The sequence below is a fragment of the Anomaloglossus baeobatrachus genome, chromosome 4 (assembly GCF_048569485.1).
Source record: "Anomaloglossus baeobatrachus isolate aAnoBae1 chromosome 4, aAnoBae1.hap1, whole genome shotgun sequence".
In the NCBI taxonomy this organism is placed as follows: Eukaryota; Metazoa; Chordata; class Amphibia; order Anura; family Aromobatidae; genus Anomaloglossus; species Anomaloglossus baeobatrachus.
In genome coordinates this window covers 664,815,670-664,842,870 of record NC_134356.1, presented here as the reverse complement: position 1 = coordinate 664,842,870, position 27,201 = coordinate 664,815,670, and the positions used below count along the sequence as shown (strand labels likewise).

Here is a 27,201-nt window from a genome sequence, read left to right as displayed (position 1 = left end):
TTATGTATAGAAGAAGCTCTAATCTCAGACACCCCCTAAATTCAGCAATATCAACCAACAACATGACCGTACTACCTACAGAGGAGAAACTTGACAATTTGGTAGTGTAGGGGGTAGGAGTACCCTAAAGTAATGGTCATAGGACACTCCTGATTAGAGTTGAGCGGATTGCCTATAATCCGGGTCCGGCGGATCAGTGGCGGGTTGACAAGGAAGTCCGAGATCCGACCCGGAATCAGGCCAATATATGTCAATGAGGAGTGGAATCCCGGAAAAAAGAGAGAGAGAGGGAGGGAGAGGGAGAGGGATTATGCCGAATATGGATCGTGCACCCGTAATCCTGCATCCGGGTCGGACCCGGATCTAACGCTGAAACCGCGCGGATCCGGATTTTTTCAGTCCAGGTCCGCTCAACACTATTCCTGATCTGCTCATTCATATCATACTCCTGCCACCATTGGCCACTTTCTTTTTGGATAGCCTCTGGCGATAGGAATTGCACACTGGGTCCACTGAGCATCGGGTCATATTGTCTCTGTCTGATATCTATTATTCATATGTTTACTTCAGATCCAACCTCACCCTGTAGCAGGAGCAAACTGGCAAATTTCTGCACCCCTAAGCGATGGATTAATGATGTCACCAAGCAGGAGGAGGTGGGGGGGGGGGGCGCTCTTAATGTGGGGGGTGCATCACTGGACCCTGAGTGATTTGCAGAAGATTTCATGTCTCTGCAGTTACTAGGACCCCTGGGCAGTTCAGGGTGAGTTCTGGTGGCATCTCTGATTTGATGACCCAATTTGTGTGGCACTGGTTTTGTTAAGAGGCCAGCATGGTATGGTGGTTGCATAAGCTGAATGTGTTCATTTACTGTAGATCCTGAGAATTGCATTGCAGCTGCTTCAGTGAGCAGAACTAAATTAAAAAATAAAGCAAACTGCATTTTGTACTTTGCTGAGCGGTGCAGTATTGGTTCGCAGTCAGCTTTCTCTTTGATGGATGCCTCCTCCACAGGCTTTTCCTTCATCGTACTCACCGCTGCTTCTTATTCCTGCTTCACTTCATTTGGTGGGGGTGGGGGGTAATACCATTTGTATAATGTATCACTGAAAAGCACCTGAAATACAAAATGTCACATAAACACGTCTGCAAAGGTCAGGAGGCAGCAGTCGAGTCCTTCCATACAGCAATCATAATGGACCCTGCATCTTTTTAATTATATTAATAATGATACTACACAGCTGACAGCGATCACTCAGTGCGGCACTGACCATTCCCCAACACTATCACAATTAGGGACGCTCCTAATAATCTTATAATGGAAGCCCCTCCAATCATATAGAAAGAATCAAAGTAGGAAGCTAAAACTAGTTACCCTGCTCAATTATCCCCCCCCCCAATAAGTAATTTAATTGTACTGCCAAGAGGTTTGAGAGAAAAGGGACTACAGCAATAAACATATTTCTGATTCAGAAAAGTGGTTGTCACTTTTCAAGCGAAAGCACTGACTGGCAAGAAAAATAATGCTGAGGCTACTAGATAGAAAATAGAAAAACAGTACTATAATACTGCCCCCTATGTACAAGCATATAACTACTATATTACTGCCCCCTATGTGCAAGAATACAACTACTATAATACTGCCCCCTATGTACAAGCATATAACTACTATATTACTGCCCCCTATGTGCAAGAATACAACTACTATAATACTGCCCCCTATGTACAAGCATATAACTACTATAATACTGCCCCCTATGTACAAGCATATAACTACTATATTACTGCCCCCTATGTGCAAGAATACAACTACTATAATACTGCCCCTATATACAAGAATACAACTACTATAATACTGCTCCTATATACAAGAATACAACTACTATAATACTGCTCCTATGTACAAGAATATAACTACTATAATACTGCCCCCTATGTACAAGCATATAACTACTATATTACTGCCCCCTATGTGCAAGAATACAACTACTATAATACTGCCCCTATATACAAGAATACAACTACTATAATACTGCTCCTATGTACAAGAATATAACTACTATAATACTGCCCCTATGTACAAGAATATAACTACTATAATACTGCCCCCTATGTGCAAGAATACAACTACTATAATACTGCTCCTATGTACAAGAATATAACTACTATAATACTGCCCCCTATGTACAAGCATATAACTACTATATTACTGCCCCCTATGTGCAAGAATACAACTACTATAATACTGCTCCTATATACAAGAATACAACTACTATAATACTGCTCCCTGTGTACAAGAATATAACTACTATAATACTGCCCCCTATGTACAAGCATATAACTACTATATTACTGCCCCCTATGTGCAAGAATACAACTACTATAATACTGCCCCTATATACAAGAATATAACTACTATAATACTGCTCCTATGTACAAGAATATAACTACTATAATACTGCTCCTATGTATGAGAATATAACTACTATAATACTGCTCCTATGTACAAGAATATAACTACTATATTACTGCCCCCTATGTACAAGAATATAACTACTATAATACTGCTCCTATGTACAAGAATATAACTACTATATTACTGCCCCCTATGTACAAGAATATAACTACTATAATACTACTCCTATGTACAAGAATATAACTACTATAATACTGCCCCTATGTACAAGAATATAACTACTATATTACTGCCCCCTATGTGCAAGAATACAACTACTATAATACTGCCCCTATATACAAGAATATAACTACTATAATACTGCTCCTATGTACAAGAATATAACTACTATAATACTGCCCTCTATGTACAAGAATATAACTACTATAATACTGATCCTATGTACAAGAATATAACTACTATAATACTGCCCTCTATGTGCAAGAATATAACTACTATAATACTGCTCCCTATGTACAGGAATATAACTACTATAATACTGCCCCCTATGTACAAGAATATAATTACTATAATACTGCCCCCTCTGTACAAGAATATAACTACTATAATACTGCCCCCTCTGTACAAGAGTATAACTACTATAATACTGCCCCTATGTACAAGAATATAACTACTATAATACTGTCCCTATATACAAGAATATAACTGCTATAATACTGTCCCTATGTACAAGAATATAACTACTATAATGTGCGCACGTTGCGTACAAGCCCTGCAGAAATTTCTGCAGCGATCTGAAGAGCACATGTGCGCTTTAGATCGCTGCAGAAATGTCCGTAGTGAGCGCCGATTCCATGCGCTCTGCCTGCAGCTCCTGCCATAGACAGAGCAGGAGCTGCCGGCAAAGCGCAGGAAAGAAGTGACATGTCACTTCTTTTTGCGCAGCGCTTCGGCAGTAGCCGAAGCGCTGCGCTCTTAAACGCCACGTGCGCACGGCCCCTGCACAGTCTCCATAGACTGTGCAGGGGACGCAGGACGCATGCAGTTACGCTGCGCTACAAAGCGCAGCGTAACTGCATGTTTTTACGCGACGTGCGCACATAGCCTAATACTGCTCCCTATGTACAAGAATATAACTACAATAATACTGCCCCCTCTGTACGAGAATATAACTACTATAATACTGCCGCCTATGTACAAGAATATAACTACTATAATACTGCCGCCTATGTACAAGAATATAACTAGAAAAAACAAAAAAGCTAGCACTAAAAATTCCAACTGTACTTATTATACATATGAGATTTTTGGCAAAAAAAATGCAATTTCTTGAGCTACCCCGCCACTTCACGGCAAATCTCTGTTGGGGCAGTCCTAACACTAAAATATTTTTATAAAATTTGCCAAACGGCCTCACATATGAAATAGTAGAACTGCTCTTAGCAGCACTCACCTGGTCTATTTCAATCCCGTACCGATGACTGAATCATAGCTGTGGGCGGGACAGGTCCAAGCAAATGCTGCATGAAGTAAATAGCCTGTGGACAGGGCCTGATGACTGAATGTAAACAGTCACCAATCGCCAAAATCTAGACGGGTGGAATACATCTCAAATTCGGGTGCATAGCAAGGTGGGGGTCAGCCACCGACCAATGCAATAAAGAAAAAACAAAAAAGCTAGCACTAAATGTGAAGAATATAACTACTATAATACTGCCCCTATGTACAAGAATATAACTACTATAATACTGCCCCCTATATACAAGAATATAACTACTATAATACTGCCCCTATGTACAAGAATATAACTACTATAATACTGCCCCCTATGTACAAGAATATAACTACTATAATACTGCCCCCTATATACAAGAATATAACTACTATAATACTGCCCCTATGTACAAGAATATAACTACTATAATACTGCCCCTATGTACAAGAATATAACTACTATAATACTGCCCCCTATGTACAAGAATATAACTACTATGATACTGCCCCCTATGTACAAGAATATAACTACTATAATACTGCCCCTATATACAAGAATATAACTACTATAATACTGCCCCTATGTACAAGAATATAACTACTATAATACTGCTCCCTATGTACAAGAATATAATTACTATAATACTGCCCCCTATGTACAAGAATATAACTACTATAATACTGCCCCTATGCACAAGAATATAACTACTATAATACTGCTCCCTATGTACAAGAATATAACTACTATAATACTGCTCCCTATGTACAAGAATATAACTACTATAATACTGCTCCCTATGTACAAGAATATAACTACTGGAATACTGCTCCCTATGTACAAGAATATAACTACTATAATACTGCTCCCTATGTACAAGAATATAACTATTATGATACTGCTCGCTATGTACAAGAATATAACTACTATAATACTGCTCCCTATGTACAAGAATATAACTACTATAATACTGCCCCCTATGTACAAGAATATAACTACTATAATACTGCCCCCTATGTACAAAAATATAACTACTATAATACTGCCCCCTATGTACAAGTATATAACTACTATAATACTGCCCCCTATATACAAGAATATAACTACTATAATACTGCCCCTATGTACAAGAATATAACTACTATAATACTGCTCCTATGTACAAAAATATAACTACTATAATATTGCCCCCTATGTACAAGAATATAACTACTGGAATACTGCCCCCTATGTAGAAGAATATACCGTAACTACTAAAATATTGTCCTTATCCGTATATTTTTATTTGCACTTTATCAGCTTTCTTATTAATGTGTCTGATATAATTTGTGTAATAATAGGTTAGTGGCAGTAATAAGTTAATATCAATATTATTACTTATTTACATTGCACTATCACCTTCCGTGGCACTAAACCAACTATCCCTATGCAAAAACACTACGACACAGGGTTTGGCTTTATCAATTATTGTGCTGCTTATTAATAATCCTTAAAGGGGTTTTCTGTTTCCATTTTCTTAACAAACCACACAAAATAACTGCTTTGCTCACTCTTGCCGGGTCCATTGGTGAGTCTTTGCTGCTGTTCCTGGTGTCTGTTATTGTCTGTAGTATTGATATCATATTGAAAGCGCTGCAGCCAATCAGTGAGCTTAACAGTTACATAGTTACATAGTTACTAAGGTTGAAAAAAGACCTAGGTCCATCTAGTTCAACCTTCCTCCACCAGTTCTACATTTGGTCACTAAAGGCTACTTTACACACTGCGATATCGGTACCGATATCGCTAGTGTGGGTACCTGCCCCCATCTGTTGTGCGACACGGGCAAATCGCTGCCCGTGCCGCACAACATCGCCCAGACCCGTCACACATACTTACCTGCCCGGCGATGTCGCTGTGACCGGCGAGCCACCTCCTTTCTAAGGGGGCGGTTCGTTCAGCGTCACCACGACGTCACAGCAGCGTCACTGAACCGCCGCCCAATAGAAGCGGAGGGGCGGAGATGAGCGGGACGAACATCCCGCCCACCTCCTTCCTTCCGCATAGCGGCCGGGAGGCAGGTAAGGTGAGCTTCCTCGTTCCTGCGGTGTCACACATACCGATGTGTGCTGCCGCAGGAGCGACGAACTACATCGTTACTGCTGCAGTAACGATAATCGAGAATGGACCCCCATGTCACCAATGAGCGATTTTTCACGTTTTTGCAACGATGCAAAATCGCTCATCGGTGTCACACGCAGCAACATCGCTAATGCGGCCGGATGTGCGTCACAAATTCCGTGACCCCAACGACTCCGCATTAGCGATGTCGCAGCGTGTAAAGCCCCCTTTAGTCATTTATAACCAACAATGTTCTGTACTGAGGAAATCATCCAGCCCTGATATAAAGCTGTTATAGTATCTGCCATTACTACCTCTTGTGGTCGTATTCCACAGTCTGACTGCTCTAACTGTAAAGAACCCTTTCCTATTTAGCTGCCGGAATCGCTTTTCTTCCACTCGCAGTGAGTGCCCCCTGGTCCTTAGTATTGTCTTTGGAAGAAATAAGTCATGTGCCAGTCCTTTATATTGACCACACGTGTATTTATACATATAAATGAGATCTCCTCTGAGACGTCTTTTTTCTAAGCTAAACATATCTAACTTTTTCATCCTGTCATCATACGGGCGGCCTCCATTCCTTGTAGTAGTCTAGTTGCCTGCCTTTGAACTGACTCTAACTTCTGAATGTCCTTTTTAAAATGTGGAGCCCAAAACTGGATCCCATATTCCAGATGTGGCCTTACAAGTGATTTATAGAGGGGTAACAATACGTTGGGATCACGGGATCTAATCTCTCTTTTTATACACCCTAGAATCTTGTTTGCTTTAGCAGCTGCTGCCTGACATTGAGTGCTGCTGCTCAGCTTATTTGTAATGAGAATACCCAAGTCCTTCTCCTGTTCTGTAGTCCCGAGTTTACTTCCATTTAATGTATACGCAGCTATAGGATTACTCCGTCCTGAGTGCATTACTTTACATTTATCAACATTAAATCTCATTTGCCAAGTATCTGCCCATTCTGACGTCTTATCCAGATCTTTTTGTAATATTGTACTATCAAGGTCAGTTTTTAATATCCTACATAGTTTGGTGTCATCAGCAAAGACTGACACTGTACTATCAATCCCATCCACAAGGTCATTAATAAAGAGATTAAAAAGAATCGGTCCTAGCACAGATCCCTGCGGCCCTCACTGGTGACTATAGCCCATTTAGAGAATGCACCATTTATGACTACTCTTCCTATCTTTTAGCCAATTCCTTACCCAGTTGCATATAGTTTCCCCTAGTCCTTGCTTCTGGAGCTTTAGTATAAGGCTATTATGTGGTACAGTATCAAATGCCTTTGCAAAGTCCAAATAAATCCCATCAGCTGCATTACCAATATCCAGGTTTGCACTTACCCCCTCATAGAACCCCAACAGGTTGGTTAGACACGACTTATCTTTCATGAATCCATGCTGTCTGTCAGTTATTATATTATTTTCTGCAACATATTTTTGTATGTCATCCCTTAAAATGCCCTCAAAAACTTTGCATACTACTGATGTCAGGCTTACTGGATGGTAGTTGCCTGGATCCATCCTCTTACCTTTCTTAAATATCGGTACCACATCAGCAATCCTCCAATCCTGAAGCACCAACCCTGTTACAAGCGAGTCTAAAAAGATGAGATACAGCGGTCTGTCAATTACGGAGCTCAATTCCCTCAATATTCGTGGATGAATGCTATCTGGCCCTGGGGATTTGTCAATGTTTAATTTACTCAGATGCAGGCGTACTTCTTCTTGTGTTAAATTAATTATATTGGGTGGTGAACTTTGATTTTCCATTTGTTGAATGATCCCTGGTACAGTCAGTTCCTTGGTGAACACAGATGAGAAATGCCTATTTAATATCTCAGTCTTTTGTTTGTCCTCTATAACTAACTTGTTATTATATTTTAAGGGGCCAATACTATCCTTTGTTTTCCTTTTGGCATTAATGTATTTATAAAAGATTTTGGGATTTATTCTGCACAAATTGACTACACAAGCCGCTCAGAACTGCAGGAGCAGAGGCAGAGCCTCAGTACTGGACCAAAGGGGGGTGATTAAAGCACAGTTTGTTATTATAAAAGAAACTGTAACCAGGAGCCAGAGATTTTTCGAATCTGGAAAATCTCATTCAATTATGATTGCGAATGGAATTGTACTTTTCCGCTAATATTATTAAATTAGTAGTGAGACTATATTTGTGAGTTTGAGCACATAGTACTAGTGACATTGAGTGAGCCCGAAAAATGAATAAGTAATAAAAACTGTTTATAGTAGCTATAGTGTGGGCTCCTAGAATCAATTCCACTGGTGGGTCCTAAGCAGCCCCATCTGATCCTGTGACATACTTGCTCAGTGGTAACGCAGAGGGAGTAATAGTTTGAGGTTATATTACTGGATTAATATAGATACCATATGGCTGGAGTACAACAATATCAGGAAAGTAATGTACTGTATTAGTATTTGAGTAGAATGAATGGAGCGTAATGATAAAGATTGATTCATGAAGTGATACCAGCTTTGAAGAAATATCATTTGATTAGTACTGAGACAACATTGATAGACTATAATTTTGGGTTGTATTTTAGTGATGAGATGTTAATAGGGGAGTGTAATCATAGTGGGGATGCAGTAGTGAATGTGATATCACCAGATTGTGAGGTTGGAAATGAAGGACAAGTTTGAAGTGACATTATTGAGGAGTAATTAGTAGTGATGAGTGAGCACCACCATGCTCAGGTGCTCAGTACTCGTAACTAGTGATGAGCGGGCACTACCATGCTCAGGTGCTCAGTACTCGTAACTAGTGATGAGTGAGCACTACTATGCTCGGTACTCATAACTAGTGATGAGCGGGCACTACCATGCTCAGTATTCGTAACTAGTGATGAGTGAGCACTGCCATGCTCAGTACTTATAACTAGTGATAAGCGAGCACTATCATGCTCGGTATTCGTAACTAGTGATGAGAGAGCACTGCCATGCTCGGGTGCTCAGTACTTGTAACTAGTGATGCGTGAGCACTACCATGCTTTGGTGCTCAGTACTCGTAACTAGTGATGAGCGGGCACTACCATGCTTTGGTGCTCAGTACTCGTAACTAGTGATGAGTGAGTACTACCATGCTCAGGTGCTCGTTATTCGTAACTAGTGATGAGTGAGCACTACCATGCTCAGGTGCTCGGTACTCGTAACTTGTTCTGAGTGAGCACCACCATGCTCAGGTGCTCGGTACTCGTAACTAGTGATGAGCGGGCACTAACATGCTCGGGTGCTCAGTACTCCTAACTAGTGATGAGCGGGCACTACCATGCTCGGGTGCTCAGTACTTGTAACTAGTGATGAGCGGGCACTACCGTGCTCAGTGCTCGTAACTAGTGATGAGTGGGCACTACCGTGCTCAGGTGCTCAGTACTCGTAACTAGTGATGAGTGAGCACTACCATGCTCAGGTGCTCGGTACTTGGAACTAGTGATGAGCGGGCACTACCATGTTCGGGTACTCTGTACTCGTAACTAGTGATGAGTGAGCACTACCATGCTCAGGTGCTCGGTACTCGTAACTTGTTTTGAGTGAGCACAACCATGCTCAGGTGCTCGGTACTTGGAACTAGTGATGAGCGGGCACTACCATGTTCGGGTACTCTGTACTCGTAACTAGTGATGAGTGAGCACTACCATGCTTGGGTGCTCAGTACTCGTAATTAGTGATGAGCGGGCACTACTATGCTCGGTACTCGTTTCCGAGTGTAATGGATGTCAATGTGGGACTGAAGCATTTTTCCAGAACATTTCCCGGAAAAATGCTAGAGATCCCCCTGACTTCCATTATACTCGGTATATGAGTCGCACCCATCCGAGCATCCAACTGCTCATTACGAGTGCCGAGCACCCAAGCATGGTAGTGCCCACTCATCACCAGTAATGATTTATGATCTTGAGAATGTAGCAGAAATAATATAATATTAGTGGGGTGAAATCCTGTGGATTGCATATTAGTGATGAAGTTGCTTCTGTGTACAATGATCTTGTGGATGTAGTAGTGAAGTGTTATATATTGACTATGATCTTTTGGATATAGTAGTAAATAGTGATGGGCGAACCCGCAGATATTCGGGATTGGTGGGTTCAACCGGATTTATATTTTTTATTATTTCTTTATTAAAACAAAAAAACCCACAAAAATGGTTTGGGGACCAGAATTAATCTTGGATATCTGCCTGGACACCAATCACCATATATGTCTATGTAAATATTGTGCTTTAAAATTGTAGTTGAAAGGGCTAGGGGGATTAGAGCAAGCGCGTTATACTTACAGAGTCTCCTGCTGTAACACTACTTCCTTGGCCACTCATTAGCCCTCATACATATTCACTGCTTCCCCCTCCCACTGGCAGTTCCAGCGTCTCTGATTGGTTGCAGTCATACCACGCCCTCACCCTGTGTGACAGCATGTGTGACTATTTGGAATCAAAAAAGCTGTCTGTGTCTCTATAGTGGTGTAAAAATAAATACATTAAAAAATTGGCGTAGGGCCCCTCCATTTTGTGATATCGATCCATAAAGCCATAATAAAGCATACCGCTACAGGCTGCAGCCCCCACCTGTGCACTTATCTTGGCTGTATATTAAAAGAAGAGGGACCCCATAAGGCTTTTTTTTTTAATTATTTAAATAAATAATTTTAAAAAATGGCATTTGGTCCTCCCCAATGTTGATACCTAGCCATAATAAGGTCAACAGCTGGGGACTGGTATTCTCAGGCTGGGGAGACCCAAAACATAAACACAAAAAATTCCTTTATTTGAAATAAAATACAAAGAATACCACCCTCTTTTTCCAATTTATTAACCCCAAACACCCAATTCCAATGTAATCCACACGAGATTCCACAACGATTCCGGTTCTGCTACATACTGAAGTCACAGCGCATGGGCACAGAATATGACCGCACGCTGCGGCTGCAGGCAGAGACTGACTGAGCAGCAGCTGTGAGTGGTGACGTCACTCAGATTATGTGCGGTCACAGTTGGAGGGTGACATTTATGCACCATATTCGTACACCAAATCTGCATCTTCTGGCAAAAAAAATGTATCAAAACACAATGTGGTATTGATGCGATTTTCTGCCAGGAGATGCGGATTTGGTGCTGGAATTTGGTGTATAAATTTCAGCAACAAATCTGCATCTCTTGGCAAAAAAACGCACAAAAATGATTTTGACGATTTTGTTTCTGTACAGACTCCTTGTTTTTTATGCTGAAAATAGTTCTTGATGACATTGGCTGGATGTTTTGGGTTGTTGTTCTGCTGCAGAGTGTATTTGGAGCCAATCAGACGCCTCCCTGGTGGTATTACATGATGGATAAGTATCTGCCTGTATTTCTCCACATTTAGGACACCAAGAAATGGTCAATGTTGAGGACTGTAGACAGTGCAGAAGATGAAACCCACATCAGCCTTACTTCCTTTTGGTCACAACGATGGCTGCTCAGAAGTAGTAGCCACCAGTAAGGCCCGGTTAAATCCTTCTACTGTTTGGAGAAGCCTGGGCAGAACTGGTCCTCATGGACGAATTTTGGCCAGATTCCATACCTTCAACATGGAAATAAAGCCACGTGACTCAACTATGCAAGGAACCATTGGAACTAGAATGCAGAAAAATGGCAGTAGTTACTATGGACTGATTATTAAAATGTGAGATATCTGGCTGTAACTGAAGGCGATTTATTGCTTAAAAGCAGCACGATAATGAGGGTCTGCAGGCAGTAATCAGCAGTGAAGCATGGTGGCAGCCCAGTGAATTTGGGGCTACAATTCAGCACATGGAGTTGGAGATTTGGTCAAGATTATTGGTGTACTGAATGATGAAAAACACAGGCAGATACTTATCCATCATGTAATACCATCAGAGAGGCATCTAATCGGCTCCAAATTTATTCTGTAGCAGGAAAACGACCTCAAACATCCAGCCAATGTCACTAAGAACCTTCTTCAATATAAAGAAGAAAGAGTCCTAGAAGGTATGTGGTCCTCACAGAGCCCTGAACTCACATCATCCAGTCTGTCTGGGATTACTTGAACGGACTACAGGATTTTACACAAGTGATATAGTTTATAGTTTCATAGTGTTTAAGGCTGAAGTCCTTCAAGTTCAACCCATGACCTACCTTCACATGTTGTTCTAGAAGAAGGCAATAACCCCATGGGGCAGATAGTAAACTCCATATTAAAAGAAAAATTATTTCCCGACTCCACATAAGGCAATCGGACTAGTTCCCTGGATCAATGCCCCATCACAGAATCTAGTGAACAGAACCGATAATGTTATATTTTTCAAGAAAGGCATCCTGGCTTCTCTTAAATTTTAGTAGTGAATCAACTATTACAACATTTGTGGCAAAGAGGTCCATAGCCTCCCTGCTCTTACAGTAAAGAATCTGTCTGTGATTTTGATTAAACCGCCTTCACTCTAACCATAGTGGATGCCTCTTTGTCCCCGTCACAGGCCTAGGGGTAAAACGATCATTGGAAAGCTCTCTATACTGCCCCCCCATATTGTCACGCTAGGTATGGGGAAGTACCAAGCGAATGGCAAAAGGGTAGGGAGACCCTGTGTTTAGGGAAGGGAGAGATGGTGACCCCTGACCAAGTCTACAGCTGAGCCCCCACCACCTTAGATAGGTTCTGCACCTATACGCCAAGCAGGATACCTGGTGCTAGGTTGGCCCTGATCTGGGCCCTAGGTAGAGAATGGATGGGATGAGATCTTCATCAACCCCACTAGGAGCTAAAGGACACACAGGGATAACAAACAAGGGAAAATAGCAAACAACTTATCTCCAAGAAGATTCAGGGAGAAGGACTGTACCATGAAAAGAAGTTACTCCAGATGATTGCAAGCCAACTGCTTGCACTCAGGATCTGTAGGTAGTTAGAGCTATCACCAGCACAGACCAGAAGGGAATGAGGGTATATAAGGACACAAACAGAAATGCTGATGAAAACAGCTGACAGAGTGAGGATTTCCGCAGGGGGCTAAAGGGAAAGGGATGAACCCCAAGCAGAGGAGACACATAAGATACCATATACACCAAGCAGGAGTAATAGAAGGTCAGGGAACAATTTGCGCAGTGAAACGCTGCGACCTTCTATAGCCGGACACCATTGGACTGTCTGTCACAAGTGACACATATATTTGTACATTGTAATGAAATCCCCCCTAAGCCTTTGCTTTTCCACACTGAATAACCCCAAGTTAGTTAGTTCTCCAGGTTGTTTGGAACAACACGTGTAACTTGAAGAATTGATGCTTTGATGCTGTTAAGACGATAAAGGGCGGTCATCAAATATTGAAGAGATTTAGATTTCTCTTTTGCTCACTTACTTTGACTTTTGTTAATTGATAAAAATAAACTAATAACACTTTTATTTTTCTTAAATCATTATTACTTTGCAGGTTTCTTTTAGTAATAATGAAGTGGTAAAATGGACTTTGTAATAACATAGTATACAGGTGCATCTCTATAAATTAGAAGATCCTCAAAAAGTGAATTTATTTCTGTAATTCAATACAAAAAGGGAAATACATATATTATATCGAGTCATTGCACACAGAGGAATCTATTTCACGTGTTTATTTCTGATATTGTTGATTATGGCTTACATCCAATGAAAACCCAAAAGTCTTTCTCAGAAAATTAGAATAATTACCACAAAACACCTACAAAGGCTTCCTAAGCGTTTAAAATGGTCCTTTAGTCTGGTTCAGTAGACTACACAATCATGGGAAAGACTGCTGACTTGACAGATGTCCAGAAGGCAGTCATTGACACACTCCACAAGGAGGGTAAGCCACAAAAGATCATTGCTAAAGAGTCTGGCTGTTCACAGAGTGCTGTATCCAAGAATATTAATGAAAGTTGAGTGGAAGGAAAAAGTGAGGTAGAGAAAGGTGCAAAAGCAACCGGGATAACCGCAACCTTGATAGGATTGTTAAGAAAAGGCCATTCAAAAATTTGGAGGAGATTCACAAGGAGTGGACGCTGCTGGAGTCAGTGCTTGAAGAATTGCAATCATTGTCTCAACCCACTCAAGACCAATAGACAACACCCAGAAGCGTCTTACCTGGGCCAAGGAGGAAAAGAACTGGACTGTTGCTCTGGGGTCCAAGGTGTTGTTTTCAGATGAAAGTAAATTTTGCATTTCATTTGGAAATCGCGGTCCCAGAGTCTGGAGGAAGAGTGGAGTGCACGCCACCGCTGCACTACCACTGCTGTTTCAGCCCTTCCAGGACCAAAATCAGGCGTCCTTTTCCTCATATGCCCGCTCTGTCACAGCCTCCCTCCATCACTCCATCACTCTGACAAAGTATACTGCAAAATGTGATGCTCTCAGCCTAACTTCACTGACGGTTGTCCGAGGTGACCCGGGCATCATAGCACCTTTACATTAAGCAACTACCTTGATAAAGGTGTTACAACCGAAACGTTGGTGTTGCTACTGTCAGGGTTCACATGTTTGCAGTCTGTCAATAAAATACTTGCATGAAAATGATGCCTCTCCTTGTCCTTTGAGTGCATGGGTTTTTGCTATTTTCTGTATTTATTTACCCTAGAGTACCTAGTTAGTAGTGGTTGAGCCAGACTTTATCAAACTATTACTACCTGCTGGTGTAGGTCCACTGTGTTTTATCAAGACCAAAGTCAGCGCAGCCGTCTACCAGGAAATTTTACAGCACTTCATGCTTCCCTCTGCTGACAAGCTTTTTGGAGATGTATATTTCATTTTCCAGCAGGACTTGGCGCCTGTCCACACTGCCAAAAGTACCAATACCTGGTTTACTAACCACAGTATCACTGTGCTTGATTGGCAGCAAACTCGCCTGACCTAAACCCCATAGAGAATCTATGAGAGACACCAGAGCCAACAATGCAGACGAGCTGAAGGCGGCTATCAAAGCAACCTGGGCTTCCATAACCCCTCAGCAGTGCCACAGGCTGATCCCCTCCATGCCACATTGCCGCATTGATGCAGTAATTAATGCAAAAGGACCAAGTATTGAGGCATTTACTCTACAGACTTTTCAGTAGGAGCCAAAATTTCTGAGTGTAAAATCTTTTTTTCAGTTGGTCTTATATAATATTCTAATTTTCTGAGATAATGACTTTTGGGTTTTCATTGGCTGTAAGCCATAATCATCAACATTAACAGAAATAAACATGTGAAATAGATCCCTCTGTGTGTAATGACTGTATAATATATAGGAATAGATTCCTCTGTGTGTAATGACTCTATATAATATATAGGAATAGATCCCTCTGTGTGTAATGACTATATGATATATAGGAATAAATCCCTCTGTGTGTAATGACTCTATATAGTATATAGGAATAGATCCCTCTGTGTGTAATGACTCTATAAAATATATAGGAATAAATCCCTCTGTGTGTAATGACTCTATATAATATATAGGAATAGATCCCTCTGTGTGTAATGACTCTATATAATATATAGGAATAGATCCCTCTGTGTGTAATGACTCTATAAAATATATAGGAATAAATCCCTCTGTGTGTAATGACTCTATATAATATATAGGAATAGATCCCTCTGTGTGTAATGACTCTATACAATACATAGGAATAAATCCCTCTGTGTGTAATGACTCTATATAATATATAGGAATAGATCCCTCTGTGTGTAATGACTCTAGATAATATATAGGAATAGATCCCTCTGTGTGTAATGACTCTATAAAATATATAGGAATAGATCTCTGTGTGTAATGACTCTATATAATATATAGGAATAAATCCCTCTGTGTGTAATGACTCTATATAATATATAGAAATAGATTTCTCTGTGTGTAATGACTCTATATAATATATATTAATAGATCCCTCTGTGTGTAATGACTCTATATAATATATAGGAATAGATCCCTCTGTGTGTAATGACTCTATATGATATATAGGAATAGATCCCTCTGTGTGTAATGACTCTATATGATATATGCATTTCTCTTTTTGTATTGAATTACTGAAATAAATTAACTTTTTGATGATATTCTAATTTATTGAAATGCACTTGTTTGTAGACTATGATCATGTGAATGTAGTCGAGGCAGCACAGTATCAGGGAAAAGACCTTCAGGATGCAGAGGTACTCATGATGAGGTGGTATTGTAGTATTTCTGAAGATAGAGTAGTTGTAGTACAGTTTTAGGAGTGCAGTATAATTTCTCAAGATGGCATAGTAGCAGTATTAGTGCTAATGTGATGTATGCTCTGGCTTTCCACTAACTTCTTGTAATCGCACGTAAATCCTGAAATATTTTACATGCAAGGAATTCACACCTAGAGGAGAAAACCTTTCAGAAATTACCTGAGTGGTGAGATGCTGCAAGGAACACCGCGGATAGGTGTGATAACCATCGCCACCTCGTGTGGGAACTCCTCTAGGCTCCACATACTTAGAATTATAGGAATTCCAGAATACTAGTTGTAGAGATGAGGATCCAGACGGTGGACATGGGCTTCATCTATATGTCTACAGGATTTATTCCTGAAGATATAAATAGAGAGTACTTAGCAGATAGTAGACACATAGTAGACATGCCTCATTTGTAACTCTATGCCCAGGAAGCATGGCACAATATAGCCTGGGACAGTGGGAGATATCCAGTCATTATGAGCATACTATAAGCCTGGAGAGAGCCATGTAAATACAGGGAGCTGTACACAGGGAGAACAGAAGTGCATGTGCACACGTTGCAGCAGACTTTTGCCAGCAGAGTGTTGGCAGAAAAATCCTGTGCAAAATATGCACGTTTCCGTGTGCGTGTTTGATGCGTTTTTACTTTAATTTTTTTCCCCATTCATTTGAAGGGATGAAAAATGCTGCAAAAATGCTGAGTTGACATGCTGCAGACTTAAAAAAAATCAGAACTCTCCTTCACTTTGCTGGTAGTGTAAAAATATAAGTTTTTTTCCTGCCAAAAATGTGGCAGAAACTGAGCATGAACAAGCCCTTACTGTGTCAGGGGGTGCTCATGTGAATGTGTCGTGCAGGGCATAGGAGCTGGGAGTAAAGGAGAAAGCATGGATTACCAGAATTAGGTGCAGAGTATATACTGACTGTGGGCAGTCACCGAAGCACGGTGTAAGGTGATATAGTTTTTTGAGACACACCATAAACACAAAAGTATGTGCCCCCTCCCCATGCCACCTCAAGGAACTTCTTTGACCTTCATATATATTAATATGAAGCTGACCCCTCTGTATATATAATGGTTCCCGCTCTTCTGGGAAGGATTTCCACAAGATTTTGGAGGCGTCTGTGGAAATTTTTGCTTCGTCACCCAGAATAGCATTGGTGAGGTCACACCCTGATATTGGGGAGAGGCCGGGATCACAATCTCCGATCTCATTCATCCCAAAAATGTTGGATGGCGCTTCGGCTGTGTGCAGCTAGTCCAGTTCTTACACCAAACTTCCCCAATCATGTCTTCATAGAACTTGTGGATTGGGCACTGTCATGGGGAATAGAATAGGGTCTTCCCCAAGCCATTCCCACATAGCTGGAAGCTGCAATTGTCCACAATATCTCCAGTGCCTACAAGTAGTATTCAACCCCCTGCAGATTTAGCAGGTTTGATAAGATGCAAATAAGTTAGAGCCTGCAAACTTCAAACAAGAGCAGGATTTATTAACAGATGCATAAATCTTACAAACCAACAAGTTATGTTGCTCAGTTAAATTTTAATAAATTTTCAAGATAAAAGTGTGGGTCAATTATTATTCAACCCCTAGGTTTAATATTTTGTGGAATAACCCTTGTTTGCAATTACAGCTAATAATCGTCTTTTATAAGACCTGATCAGGCCGGCACAGGTCTCTGGAGTTATCTTGGCCCACTCCTCCATGCAGATCTTCTCCAAGTTATCTAGGTTCTTTGGGTGTCTCATGTGGACTTTAATCTTGAGCTCCTTCCACAAGTTTTCAATTGGGTTAAGGTCAGGAGACTGACTAGGCCACTGCAACACCTTGATTTTTTCCCTCTTGAACCAGGCCTTGGTTTTCTTGGCTGTGTGCTTTGGGTCGTTGTCTTGTTGGAAGATGAAATGACGACCCATCTTAGGATCCTTGATGGAGGAGCGGAGGTTCTTGGTCAAAATCTCCAGGTAGGCCGTGCTATCGATCTTCCCATGGATGCGGACCAGATGGCCAGGCCCCTTGGCTGAGAAACAGCCCCACAGCATGATGCTGCCACCACCATGCTTGACTGTAGGGATGGTATTCTTGGGGTCGTATGCAGTGCCATCCAGTATCCAAACGTCACGTGTGTGGTTGGCACCAAAGATCTCGATCTTGGTCTCATCAGACCAGAGAACCTTGAACCAGTCTGTCTCAGAGTCCTCCAAGTGATCATGAGCAAACTGTAGACGAGCCTTGACATGACGCTTTGAAAGTAAAGGTACCTTACGGGCTCGTCTGGAACGGAGACCATTGCGGTGGAGTACGTTACTTATGGTATTTACTGAAACCAATGTCCCCACTGCCATGAGATCTTCCCGGAGCTCCTTCCTTGTTGTCCTTGGGTTAGCCTTGACTCTTCGGACAAGCCTGGCCTCGGCACGGGTGGAAACTTTCAAAGGCTGTCCAGGCCGTGGAAGGCTAACAGTAGTTCCATAAGCCTTCCACTTCCGGATGATGCTCCCAACAGTGGAGACAGGTAGGCCCAACTCCTTGGAAAGGGTTTTGTACCCCTTGCCAGCCTTGTGACCCTCCACGATCTTGTCTCTGATGGCCTTGGAATGCTCCTTTGTCTTTCCCATGTTGACCAAGTATGAGTGCTGTTCACAAGTTTGGGGAGGGTCTTAATTAGTCAGAAAAGGCTGGAAAAAGAGATAATTAATCCAAACATGTGAAGATCATTGTTCTTTGTGCCTGAAATACTTCTTAATACTTTAGGGGAACCAAACAGAATTCTTGTGGTTTGAGGGGTTGAATAATAAATGACCCTCTGAATAAACTTTTCACAATTTAAAAAAAAAAAGAGAAATAACATTCTTTTTTGCTGCATTTCACACTTCCAGGCTGATCTACAGTCCAAATGTCACAATGCCAAGTTAATTCCGAATGTGTAAACCTGCTAAATCTGCAGGGGGTTGAATACTACTTGTAGGCACTGTAGTGCTGAAGGATTCAGATTTTCCTTCACTGGAACTAAGAGCTGAAGCCAATCACTGAAAAACACGACCAGAGCATCATCCTCCTCCACCAAACTGTACAGGGGGCACAATGCAGTCCGGGGGTAACATTTTCTTTCACCAAACCCAGACCCCTCCATCAAAGATAGAGCAGTGTGATCCGTCACTGCACAGAACACGTCTCCTCCAGAGTCCAGTGGTGGCGGCTTTACACGGCTCCATCCGTTGCTCAGCATTGTGCTTGGTGATGTATGGCTCGGCATTGTTCTTGGTGATGTACGGCTCGGCATTGTGCTTGGTGATGTATGGCTGCAGCTGCTCGGCCATGAAGCTCCCGGCAGGTGCAGTGTTTCTGCTGATGTTACCAGAGGAGGTCTGGACTCTGAGTTATGGGGTCAGCAGAGCGGTGGTGACTTTTCTACCCTCTGCTCCTCAGCACTCGCCCCACTTGCTGCAGTTCCTCAATAACATCACTCACAAGTGATGAGGGGAAGATTTAGGAGGGATGAAATGTAATGAATGGACTTGTTACCCCAGTACCTACTATTACAGGACCGCGCTGGTATCAGTGAGCTCTAAACCACCAGCTATGCTGTTATATGGTAGTAAAAGCAGACAGCATGGAGGGGGGGCCAGATTTTATTTTTCAGGGGCAGGATGTTATGAAGCGGGGGTCGGATATTATACATTGGGAGGTCAGATGTTATACACTGAGGGCGAGGGGCCGGATGTTATACACCGGAGGGGGGATGGAAGAAATGGAACTGAATGAAAAATGTGATTTCATCTCTTAACATGTGGAACCTAATATTTTTTTATCAGTATCATGTATACAAGTGTTTTGGTAAAGCAAGACACTGGTATATATGGGTGTTAAGATAGAACAGGGTACAGGTATATGTGGATGTATAGGCAGAATAGGGAAGAGCTACATGTGAATGTAAACGGTATAGGAATATATGGGTGTATAGACATAGCAGGGTACAGGTATATGTGGCTGTATAGGTAGAATAAGGATAAGTATATATGGGTGTGCACATATAGCAGATTATAGGTATATAAGTATATATGTAGAATTTTGTACAGGTATATGTAGATGTATAGACAGAACGAGGTATAGCTATATATGGGTGTATAGACAGAACAGGGTACAGGTATACGGTATGTGTCTGTATAGGTAAAATACAGTATAAGTATTTATGGGTGTGCACATATAGAAAATTATAGGTATATAAGTATATATGTAGAATTTTGTACAGGTATATGTAGATGTATAGACACAACAGGGTATAGCTATATGTGGATGTAAACGGTATAGCTATATATGGGTGTATAGACATAACAGGGTACAGGTAGTATACGGTATGTGTCTCTATAGGTAAAATACAGTATAAGTATTTATGGATGTGCACATATAGCAGATTATAGGTATATAACTATATATGTAGAATTGGGTACAGGTATATGTAGATGTATAGACAGAACAGGGTATAGCTATATATGAGTGTATAGACATAGCAGGGTACAGGTATATGTGGCTGTATACGTAGAATATGGTATAAGTATATATGGGTGTGCACATATAGCAGATTATAGGTATATAAGTATATATGTAGAATTCTGTACAGGTATATGTAGATGTATAGGCAGAACAGGGTATAGCTATATATGAGTGTATAGACATAGCAGGGTACAGGTATATGTGGCTGTATACGTAGAATATGGTATAAGTATATATGGGTGTGCACATATAGCAGATTATAGGTATATAAGTATATATGTAGAATTGGGTACAGGTATATGTAGATGTATAGACAGAACAGGGTATAGCTATATATAGGTGTATAGACATAGCAGGGTACAGGTATATGTGGCTGTATAGGTAGAATATGGTGTAAGTATATATGGGTGTGCACATATAGCAGACTATAGGTATATAAGTGTATATATAGAATTGGGTGTAGATATATGTGGATGAATAGGAGGAGCAGTATATAGGTATATACGGGGAATAGGCAGAGCAGGTACAGGCATAAGCAGGAGTATAGGGAGATGTAAGGCAGCGTGTTGGTGTGCATTGGTAGGGATGTTGCAGATATGCTGCAGTATCACTCAGCTCCTGGTATTCCCTCTCTCCTCGCCCCCACACTCTTCCATTATTTGGCAGCCTCTGTCGTACTGGCTGCGGCTCACATATTGGAGCATCCTCCAGTCTGAGCGAGCGCAGCTGCTGCCCTGTGTTTCCAGCACACAGTGCCTCATTAACACTGTGCCTCATTATAGCTGCTGTCTCCCATGTAAATGACTATGTTATAATACATCCCAAATATGTGCTATCATAGGATGGGAGCAGTGGTGCAGTCCTATGTTGTTACAGCCATGTCCGGGGAGAATCAGTGTAGCGTGTATCTATGGGTGCAGTATACCATTACATGGGTGTATTCAGAGGCTTTGGTCACACGGCGCAGATTAAGTGCAGTTTGCAGGGGCTGGGTTAAACAAGAGATGGAATAAAGCTTGCTTTTTAGTCTTCCCCTTTTTAGGATCTTTTTAGAGTGACGTCTGTGTCACAATTAATCAGGTGGACGCTTATAGGATGAAAGTACAATATTCTTAGATTTGCAGTGTTAAATTGCAGCTGACAGCGGATACACAGGCAGCATGGATCAGGCACTGGCTGTATATCAGGCATCTAGGAAACACGGCGGCGTTGCAGAGAAAACCATTCATTATAAGCCATTGGGGACCAATCTGCACTGGAGACTGGTCAGACAGGTGGTCACTGGTGGATTCTGCCCGCCCACTGCCACTGACTGACAGGTCTCTATCTATACACACACATAGGGAAAAATCTGCCAATCCAGGGCAGCGGCGGGGAGAAGCCCCAGGCACCCGCCTGTGTGACTGGTCTCCCTACCAGCCCTGTCCCCAAGCTACTATTCATGATTGGTTTTCAGATTTTGTTCATGATGTGTTACTACATGGCCGTATATTGTGGAGCTGGTGACACTACGACCTCTTACTATATGACAGTATCCTGCAGCAATAGTGATTACAGTTGGTCATGCTATCAATTCTCACTATGCGGCAGCACCTTGGTCCTGCCGAGCTTGTGGTGCTGTATGATACCATGAATTGTTAGCTTATCCCTATATCTAGCAGAGCTGGCAATAATATTGCAGAAGGGCCTGTATGACAGTATCTTGTGGTAGTAATGACCATATTATACTGCATTCAGCAATAGAAAGTGTAGCTGTCCACACTGTGAACTGTTATTGTGTCTCAGCATCTAGTTAGGCTGGTTGTTATACTACAAACTGTTATTGTAATGCTGGCGGTACTACTCATTGTTTTATATATCGCAGTATCTGTGTAGACATATATCGCAGTATCTGTGTACACCTATATCGCAGTATCTGTGTACACCTATATCGCAGTATCTGTATAGACCTATACCCAGTATCTGTGTACACCTATATCGCAGTATCTGTGTACACCTATATCGCAGTATCTGCAGTATCTGTGTACACCTATATCGCAGTATCTGTGTACACCTATATCGCAGTATCTGCAGTATCTGTGTACACCTATATCACAGTATCTGTGTAGACCTATATCGCAGTATCTGTGTAGACCTATGTCGCAGTATCTGTGTACACGTATATCGCAGTATCTGTGTACACCTATATCGCAGTATCTGTGTAGACCTATATCGCAGTATCTGTGTACACCTATATCGCAGTATCTGTCTAGACCTATACCCAGTATTTGTGTACACCTATATCGCAGTATCTGTGTAGACCTATGTCGCAGTATCTGTGTAGACCTATGTCGCAGTATCTGTGTACACCTATATCGCAGTATCTGCAGTATCTGTGTACACCTATATCACAGTATCTGTGTACACCTATATCGCAGTATCTGTGTACACCTATATCGCAGTATCTGTGTACACCTATATCGCAGTATCTGTGTACACCTATATCGCAGTATCTGTGTAGACCTATATCGCAGTATCTGTGTAGCTCTATATCGCAGTATCTGTGTAGACCTATATCGCAGTATCTGTGTACACCTATATCGCAGTATCTGTGTAGACCTATATCGCAGTATCTGTGTACACCTATATCGCAGTATCTGTGTAGCTCTATATCGCAGTATCTGTGTAGACCTATATCGCAGTATCTGTGTACACCTATATCGCAGTATCTGTGTAGACATATATCGCAGTATCTGTGTACACCTATATCGCAGTATCTGTGTGCACCTATATCGCAGTATCTGTGTACACCTATATCGCAGTATCTGTGTGCACCTATATCGCAGTATCTGTGTACACCTATATCGCAGTATCTGTGTACACCTATATCGCAGTATCTGTGTGCACCTATATCGCAGTATCTGTATAGACCTATACCCAGTATCTGTGTACACCTATATCGCAGTATCTGTGTGCACCTATATCGCAGTATCTGCAGTATCTGTGTACACCTATATCGCAGTATCTGTGTACACCTATATCGCAGTATCTGTGTACACCTATATCGCAGTATCTGTGTACACCTATATCGCAGTATCTGCAGTATCTGTGTACACCTATATCGCAGTATCTGTGTACACCTATATCGCAGTATCTGCAGTATCTGTGTACACCTATATCACAGTATCTGTGTAGACCTATGTCGCAGTATCTGTGTAGACCTATATCGCAGTATCTGTGTACACCTATATCGCAGTATCTGCAGTATCTGTGTACACCTATATCACAGTATCTGTGTAGACCTATATCACAGTATCTGTGTAGACCTATATCGCAGTATCTGTGTAGATCTATATCACAGTATCTGTGTAGACCTATGTTGCAGTATCTGTGTAGACCTATGTCGCAGTATCTGTGTAGATCTATATCACAGTATCTGTGTAGACCTATGTCGCAGTATCTGTGTACACCTATATCGCAGTATCTGTGTACACCTATATCGCAGTATCTGTCTAGACCTATACCCAGTATCTGTGTACACCTATATCGCAGTATCTGTGTAGACCTATGTCGCAGTATCTGTGTAGACCTATGTCGCAGTATCTGTGTACACCTATATTGCAGTATCTGTGTACACCTATATCGCAGTATCTGTGTAGACCTATATCGCAGTATCTGTGTAGCTCTATATCGCAGTATCTATGTAGACCTATATCGCAGTATCTGTGTACACCTATATCGCAGTATCTGTCTAGACCTATACCCAGTATCTGTGTACACCTATATCGCAGTATCTGTGTAGACCTATGTCGCAGTATCTGTGTAGACCTATATCGCAGTATCTGTGTACACCTATGTCGCAGTATCTGTGTACACCTATATCGCAGTATCTGTGTACACCTATATCGCAGTATCTGTGTAGACCTATACCGCAGTATTTGTGTAGACCTATATCACAGTATCTGTGTAGACCTATATCGCAGTATCTGTGTAGACCTATATCGCAGTATCTGTGTAGACCTATATCGCAGTATCTGTGTAGACCTATATCACAGTATCTGTGTAGACCTATATCACAGTATCTGTGTAGACCTATATCGCAGTATCTGTGTAGAACTATATCACAGTACGGTATTCATGTAGACTTGGTAATATATGGACTGGTATAATACTGTAGTATCATGTTGCAGTGCCCTGATGATAGTATATGTTCAGATGAGTTTGTGATACTATTATTAGGAGCTATTATAACCACAGGATTTTATACTGATATTGATACTGTGATCTTTTACTACATTCCCCCATATGTTGTTTATGTGTTGATACTATGTAGTGTTCCTGTATTACATTGTGGTACTGGTAGCGTTACTGCAATATTTAGTAAATATGGTAGCACTATGAACTGTTGCTAGATTCCATCTCGCAGAGCTTGTGATACCGTCTCATTATCACCACAATTTATGGAGGTGTCGATATTAGAAACTGTCAGTATATCACAATATCTCCTGTAGCTGTCAATACAATGAACTGTTACTGTAGAGCTGGTAAAACAGCAAACTGGAACTAATGTGTCATTTGAGAAAAGGCACGAGCACCACAAGGAGAACTTTATGCAAACTTGGCTCAACTTTCCACCTAGTCGAAGAACCAAACAATATACCTGGGTCCGAGGCCTTGGAGACAACCCATCTCTGCTGCCCTGGACATTTTATGAACTGTGCATTCATTTGTGAAGACGGCAATAATATCAAGTGGTTACAAATATCACAGTATCCTGTGGAGCAGGTGAAACTATGAACTGTTACTACACTGACGATTCTGTGATACTGTAATAGAAACCATACTGTGATATAGTCATAGTTTATAATATCACTAGATCCAGAAGGCACTGCGATATAGTAATAGCTCTGTCACTCGGATGGTGTTATTGGTCTCTGTTCACATTGCAGATTCTGACACTCTGCCCGCTGGTTTCTCGGGTGTCTCTGATCAACACAGGCAGACTCGGGCGTCGACCTGCTGTGTGCTCAGTTATAGTCAGGCTAGCAAGAGTTAACCTCTTCTAGTCTGCTTGTTAAGCTCTTTTAATCACATGTTCTCAGGAAGCCAATCACATCTGCTCCTCTCATATTTAAGCTGGATGATATTTTCTACCTATGCCAGCTATAGGTTATACTGTGTTGGTCTGTGTGTTTTAGTGCTCCAGACTATCTGGAAAGTGTTGCTTTATTCCTGGAGTGGTTGTGGAGTTTACCTGTCACCTTGTTGTTTCCTCCCTGCTCTTGTTTTCCTCCTTATCTTTTATTGTCTTATACCTCTGTGTGTGTGTGCTGTGTGACAGAGTGTTGGTTTCACCTGTTTGTCTATTTTTGTGGGTTTAATCACACCTCTGTCCCAGTCCCCTCTGGGGGAGGGGGTATCAGATCAGGGCTGCTCAGGAGCCGGGTCAGGAAGGCGACTCAGGCATCCACACCTTTACAGGTAAGCCTAAGACTAAAGATAACATAGGGCCCCCATAGCCTGAGGGTAAGCCTAGGGGTCCCGGTTTCCTGCTATCTTCATTCACTTTGAGTCTAGGAGTCCCACTACCTTACAATTTTACAATTTTAACAGAATGTGTGAGGCCCTCCTTTATGTCTAATACAGGGTGTATGAGAGTCCCTTCCTTCAAATTTTTGTCAGTTCTTGCATTGTCCGCATAGCCTCTGTGAGTTTCAGAGATTTTCCTTCATAAATTACACAGGATGTCTCTTCCCATGTCACTAGGAGCAAGACAAAAGCGGTTGCAGAGATCACGACTGCGACCGGGCCCGGCAGGGTTAGGGGCCCGGCGCCCGCCCTGTAGAGAAGCATCAGGCTCCTCTGAAAGAGGAGCTGCTCTGTTCAGTAACAGACCACACAGCCGCTATGGAGCCCGTGAGTCAGGGTGGCCCAGTTCCAGAGGTGGCTCCGGGTCCCCCTTGCCCGCAGGCCCTGGCCGGTAATCGCACACAAAGTAATGATGAAGGATGGATTGGCACACTCCGCTCCATACTTCATCATTATCCTCCTGTGCCTGCGCTCGACATCTCAGTGCAGCAGAGCGCGGTGACGGCACTACTGCGTGCCTGCTGTGCTGAGACTGCAGAGCGCAGGACGGGACTCTGCTCTGACCGAAGCAGCGGGGAATGAGGAGAGGTGAGGACTTGTTCGTTTTTTTGTTTTCTTTTAATTAGTGAGTACATAGTGGCCAGAGGCCTATGGGTGTGTATTAAATGGTATGGGGCTGCATAATACAATATGAAGGACACCTTATACATGGACTATGGGGTGCATTATAATACATGGAGGACTATGGGGTACATTAAATGGTATGATGGCTGTATAATATAATATGAAGGACTATGGGACTGCATAATACAATATGAAGGACTATAGGGGCTGCATTATAATATATGCAGGGTTATGTGGGATCTATTATACTATATGGAAGTCTATGTGGGGCTATTATAGTATTTGGAGAGCTATACACGAGGGGGACAAA

At 41.8% G+C, this 27,201-nt stretch overlaps 1 protein-coding gene across 10 annotated transcripts in view; it reads left to right on the top strand.

Moving 5' to 3' along the window:
- The window catches only part of CACNA1A (calcium voltage-gated channel subunit alpha1 A), a 405,981-nt gene that overhangs the window by 9,208 nt on the left and 369,572 nt on the right, over positions 1 to 27,201 (top strand). The window lies entirely within an intron of this gene.